Genomic DNA, 6,833 nt, shown 5'->3' with positions numbered 1-6,833 from the left:
AAGTGTGAACAAAACATGTTGGTATTGTCATAAAACAAGCATGGAACATCAGAAATTATAGATACGTTGGAGACGTATCAGCCCTCTCCTGGCCTTTATATAGGAGGCCAGGTCTCAAGGGTCCTACCCGAGGACGACTAGGTTTACAGTAGATTAGATCTAATCTTTCCTTGTTTGTCCGTTTCCTGATCTTGTCCGCCAAGGAATCTTCTGACGCACCGGCCTAGTGGCCCATCTCGCCTTCCGGTAGCTTCATGGGCCTCCAACTTGTCAATATCGGATAGGGCAATATTGGTTACCCGAAGGGTAATGCCCACGTCAGTAGCCCCCGAGTGTCTAGCCGAAAATAATTCGGGTAGAGACTGATGCATGTTTTCTTCTGATATTCTTCTCCTTCACTGTTCTTGCTCATCTTAATTGTGCTTCATCTTCTTCTTATCGGGTGCGCGTCAGCGCTCCCGATGGGAGTAGCCCCCGAGTCTAGGTACGGATGCTTGCAATCCGTGCGTAGACTCAAGTTGTACCACTTGAATACTTTCCTCTGCCGAGGTCTTCATAAATCATCTGATATATTTTTTACGCAAAGGATAATGAGTAACGTGCCCAACTGTTGTTTGGTTAACTGCCGATGGCAAAACACCGTTACCCTACACAGAATCAAGTCCCCGGGCATGATCCTGGAGTGCAAAAAATTTCTATCGGGTGTGCATCAGCGCTCCCGATGGGAGTAACAAGCCCCGAGTATCTGGGTGCGAGTGTTCTGTAACCGAGTGCTGGCTCAAAACTTTATCCTTCGACTGCTCATTCTGTCGAGTCCTCATTTATCGGGTGCGCGTCAGCGCTCCCGATGGGAGTAGCCCCCGAGTCTAGGTACGGATGCTCGCAATCCGTGCTTAGACTCAAGTCCTTCATCCGATAACTTTTCATGTTTCCTTCGAATGCTTTCAAGTCATGACGTCATTGATGACGTATAACTGCTGCAGGCTGATTTGACGGGTCCATCATGATAAGCTAGCCCTATCCCTGTTCATTCAACGTTTTAGGGTTTGATCGTGTAACGACCGAGGTGGCTCCTCGATTTTCGCGCAATCGTGGGCGTAATGGGCCGTCAGTTCTCTCCCTTCCTTAAGCGCCACGTGCTTGCTTTAATTTTTTCCTCAAAGTTCCCAGTTTTCTCCACAGTTCCCGCAGCAGCTCCTCATTCTTCCTCTTCTTCCTTCTTTCGCCATTGTTGCGCCGCCGCCACAGTTCCAATCTTCTCCAGACCTCGCGATGGTGAAGAAGAGGAATACCACCGCCGCTGCTACCTCCACCAGCGAAGGTGCCGCTGCCAAGTCTTCTTCTTCCCTTCCGAAGGGGAACGCTCCAAACGCCCCTCCCCAGCCTCCGGCGCCGCCGGCCGTCGCCGAGCTCGATGGCCAAACCCGGGGATTGGGTAGCTTCAACCGTCACCAAGCGTGATGAAAACAGGTCTCGAAGCCTAGGATTGATATCCTCCAATGCCGGAGATGTAATCCTTCCAGGTGCGATCTCTCGGCCTGACCCTCCTGCTGGATTTTCTGTGATGTTCTTATCTTTCCTTCATCGAGGCCTTTCACTCCTCGCTCATGGATTCCTCCTCCATCTCTTGCGGACGTATGAAATTCAATTGTGGCAACTTACCCCCAATTCGATCCTTCACGTTGCTGTGTTCATCACCCTTTGCGAGGCGTTTTTGGGCATTGAGCCTCACTTCGGGCTGTGGAAGAAGATCTTCTACGTGAAAAGATACAGCAGTAGTAATGGGCACTTTGTCACCGGAGGAGTAGGTTTTGTTGCTCGCTCGGAAGTTAATTACTTTAATTTCCCAATGAGAGAGTCCGTGCAATGATGGAGGTTGAAATGGTTTTACGTTAGGGATTCCTCGTCACCCGAATGTCGACTCCCCTGCTATGCCGACGTTTCTGAAGCCAAACCTAAAGACTCCCGGAAGAACATCCTCTCAACCGATGAAAGGGCCTCAGCCGAAGAATTGTTTGCCAAATTCCTTCAAATTAAAGAAGCCGACGGCCAAACTATGATCGGTGCGGAGGTGGCAGCAGCTTTTCCCGAGGCACCGAATCCAACCGGCCATGGCCGAATTCACCCGATGTGGTTGTACTCGTGCCCAAATGATGTGACCAGGATCAATGCCGCCGATCTATCGAAAAAGAATTGCTCGATGAAGTTCGTCGCCTCACTTCCTTTAACCGAGAAGATTCGATTCCGCTGATCTCTTCTTATGCTCCTCTAGACGTTGATCATCCGCCATTAGGGGTACTTTCCTTTCTTTTTCATATCTCTTATTACAGCTCTTTGCTTAGCCGATATGATTATCTTTGTTCTTATTTGTCATTCTTCTTTGTCAGATCCTTGTGCCTTCTGAAAATACACATGACTCACCGGATGACACTTCTGAGGGAAAAGGCTCCTCAATCCCCATAGATTTTCATACCATGTATCAAACAGGTTTAGAGGATGAATATAATGGTCCAATGAATCTTGAAGTAGCCCGTGCTGTTCTTCCCTCCTCAGCCGATAACACCTGTACCGCAGACGGATCAGTGCGCAACGTCGACGCTGATCGTGATACTTTTGTTGATGCAGCTGCGGATGGGGCCAATGCTTCTCTCGTGAAGAGATCAACCGGCGGCTTCGCCGATGAAGATGATCTCTTCGACATGTAACTAGTTCCCTCTCGAAGGTTATATTGTGCCTTTTTTATCTGTCGTACTCCTATTTTAATCACAGCCGATTGTTCACTTTTGCAGTGACGAGGGCTTTGTTGAGCCTCCTCCTAAGAAGGCCAAGTCCGATGCTGTTTCGCCGACCGTGGTAGCTTCGAAGCTTCGGCGCCTAAGGCCGCTCCCACGGCTCAAGCTTCGATCACGCGTCTTCCCTTTCCAAAGGAAAGGATATTTCTCCAACTGCTGCTACTGCGGCTCCTTTTTCTGTAAGTCCTCTTTTGATCTCAATATGAATTTCTTGGAGCGTGCCTTGTTTTAATTATTTTTGTTTCTCTCTTACTTAAGGACCTGCGTGGTGTTATTTCTTCTCTGGAGATTTTCGCCTCCCGGTTCACTTCTCTAGAGGCTGACAAAGTTCGGCTACAAAAGGAGGTCGAATCTTCTTCCTCAAAATTGGATGGCGCAGTCACGATAGCTGCCGCAGCTCGCCAAGAGATTGATTCTCTGAAGGAGGAGCTGGCCAGACTGAAAGGGAAGTTGAAGGAGGAGGAAGCATCGTATTCATCGGGAGAAGACAGTATCGACAGCACCATCCTACGAACCAACCAAAGGGCGGCACGCCACCAGGTCTATGTCGCCAATAACACAGGGAACGCAAGGCGCAGAGGAGACGAGGACCATACCCCCCGCTCTAGCAGAAGGGCAAGTTTTGAGGACAACGCCGGCAACCGCGATAGCGATTACACCATTGCGGATGAAGAGTGGGCGGCAGCACGGGCAGCGATACTCAACAACACACCGCTCCCTGCAGGAACTTCGGTCGGAACCCTCAATGCTTACCGCTCTATACTAGAGAAAAACCGAGAACACTTGTCGAAAGAGCAAGCCTCCCTCGAGAGACGCTTAAGCTGCTCGCGGATCGATCCGGCGAACGACGAAGGGGTTCACGAGGGAGTGCCTCCCGAAACACCCGGGGAGCGAGGCAAGCACCGGTCGAGGATGTCCAGGCTTTCGGAAGATGACGCGAGAGAGATAACGTCAAATCTGACTAAATCTTTCATGACCACGGATACCGCGGGCATGCCACGGACAAAAACCGTTGCGGCGAGCAACGGCCAACCTCGCCGCTTACCTCATCAACCAGCGCCCCGAAGGATCTATGGCTCGGGCTCACCGAGGTGCCCTCGAGAGTCTCGCGATATTAGGAAACAACCCGGTCCCGCAAAAGGAAAAAACTATGGCCCAAGGCGGTGGGTCAAAACATCATGCGAGAGACGCTCGGGACGAGATCACCCGAGCAGGATCGACAAAGCAAGGCGTCGACGCGCCACCGGGAAAGACGACGATAGTGATTCCTCGGATGAAGACCAGGAGTACGACGGCGAGCTCAGGGGAGCCGACTGCCTAAGTTACAAGATACGCGAAGCAATGCCGCCTAAAAAGTTTAAGCCTACCCCTACTGACGCCACCAAGTACAATGGGCAGCAAGAACCAAGATCGTGGATAGATGATTACCTGCAGACAGTGATCTTACACAAAGGAAACCAGATAGCGGCAATGCAATGCTTACAACTTTACTTGAAGGATTCAGCATGAGCCTGGCTACGGGGCTCGCCGAAAGGTTCTGTCAAATCATGGGATGACCTAGTAGACGCCTTCGTTGCCAACTTCCAAGCAACATATAAGAGGCCCGTCGGGATCGAAGAGCTACGGAATTGTCGGCGAGGCGAAGGAGTCGATGCGTTCTTACATTGGGAGATTCACGAAGCTCCTGAATGCCGCCGAAGACGTATCCGTCGACAGAGCAATCGACGCTTTCAGCGACGGCGTCCGGCCGGGAAAGTTACATAGAAGAACTCGGGTGCAAGAAGCCAAAAACCATAACCAAGTTAATGGAAATTGCCAACAGCTGGGCCGATGGCGAAGATAACGTGCGAAGGCCACGGCAGCGCAGCGATGACGAAGACGATGATCAGCCGAAGCACGACTCGGGTAGCCGAAGGGATCGACACAAGAGGAGGAAAAACCGCAACTACGATGATAACAATCTGGTAGCAGCAGGGTATGCCGATCGGCAGGACGACCGAGACGACGGGCACGATGGTAACCGGAACAACTCTGGGAACCGTGGTAACTATAAACCACGGCAGCAGAGGACTCCCGAACTACCCTACGCTGAACAGGTCAACGCCCCTTGTTACCTACATTCGTATGTCGATTCCAAAGACGGCAAAACGAAGTCGAGTCACCTGCTCAGGGACTGTCGACAGTTCCTTGACATGCACAAGCTCATCCAGCAGTCAGGCCAACAACAGCTACCACCACCGCCGCCACCACCTCCACCACAGCACCAAGTCCAGCAGACTCAACCCAACGAGGCATTCCCACCGCCACGTGGGCAGATGAGTATGATCCACAGGACAGGCGTTTCAAGAAGAGAGATGAAGAAGCTCACCCGAGAGATCAATTTGGCAGAAAGCATCATGGCAAACATCCCTGAGTACGTCGATTGGTCTTCTCAGAGCATTATGTTCAGCCGAACAGATCATCCGATGACCATACCAAAACCAGGACATGCCGCTCTGGTGGTCGAAGCACAAATTGGAGGGTTCAAGATGAGCAAAGTGTTTATGGATGGCGGAAGCGGGCTAAACCTGATATTCGTCGATACAATCAGGAGTATGGGGATCACCATGAGCATGTTGGAAGAAACAGACACCTGCTTCCACGGGATCCTTCCAACCGCACCGGGATACTCTCTTGGCAAAGCTTACCTGAATGTCATCTTCGGCAAAGCCGATAACTTCAGGAAGGAGAAAATCGAGTTTGAAGTGGTGAACTGGGAATCACAGTATCACGCTATACTCGGAAGACCAGCTTATGCCAAGTTCATGGTTGTGCCGCATTATGCATACCTCAAGCTGAAAATGCCTGGGAACAATGGGACAAACCTCACAGTCCATGGAAGTTTTTCACGCTCGGACAATTGTGATCGCGACTTTCAGAGGATTGCTGCAAAGTTTGGGCCACAGCGAGAAATCGTCGGCCCTCCGCCCAAGCTGTCCTTACAAGAGATCAAGGAAGAAAAAGATGGCAGGGAAATCAAGAAGAAGCCAGCCGCTCTCGCCCTTAAAGCATCGGCAGCCGAGGCATCGGCAGCAGAAGCTTCGGCAGTTGACGGCACAGAAGGCCTAGGAGATAGCAAGACAATGGCAACCACCGTTCAAACCCTTGATGAAACCAGCAACACTGCTGCAAATACTAACGTGGTGAAGAAGCCAGAAGAAGAGAAGAATCCCTTCCTTGCCTAAGCAGCTTACTAGCTTTTATTATGTTTTTTTTTCCTTCATTATAAACAGTGTCTACCTCCTTCCGCCCTTTAGCACCATCTTTATTTTATTAATAAGAACTTAAAGCTTCGATTCTTGTTAAGCATTGCAGTACCCATAAACTTCTAAACCCCATCACTACGTAAACATAGTACAGGGTCGAAGATCGTGCTCCAAAAAGCCTCTGCGAGTGCTAAAATGACGACATCTTTCCCTCTGCTTTAGATGCCTCTACGAGCGCCGAACAAAGCAAGAGTTTGGAAAAACTTACATACAACCCACGCTCGATATTTCACTTATGGAAATATCAAAGAGCAACGGGCCCATCGACAGAATTATTACACCCGAAAAATTCGGGAATAACTGTCGAACTTTACAAACGGTTGAAAGCAAAGTTGCGCATACAACGGGTTTAGCAAAACCTGCAACACGAGCTGATCACTCATAATGATTTTCTAACCAACTAATACTCATACATACAACGGGCAATTAAGCTCCACCCCTTTTAATATCTCGCCAACGGCATGGTGAAAGTACACATTCGTGTACCAACCAGCTTAAGAAGTTTTTCGGCCCAAAAACCCGAATACTCGGACGGATTAGCCGATACAATATACAAAAGTAACTTTACACCTTTCTATCACCCTTGCGGAGTTTCCTCTTCTTCGGGTACTTTTGACATCTCCTCCAGCTCGTCGACAATTACATGAGCGAGGAGCCAAAACTTTCGGGTAAAGCTCCTCAAAGTCACCGATTATGCTGGCAATAGACCGCAAGTGAACCGAAGGATAACAAGCAA

This window comes from Lolium rigidum, chromosome 6, assembly GCF_022539505.1.
Source record: "Lolium rigidum isolate FL_2022 chromosome 6, APGP_CSIRO_Lrig_0.1, whole genome shotgun sequence".
NCBI lineage: Eukaryota > Viridiplantae > Streptophyta > Magnoliopsida > Poales > Poaceae > Lolium > Lolium rigidum.
This window is presented reverse-complemented; position numbering follows the sequence as displayed.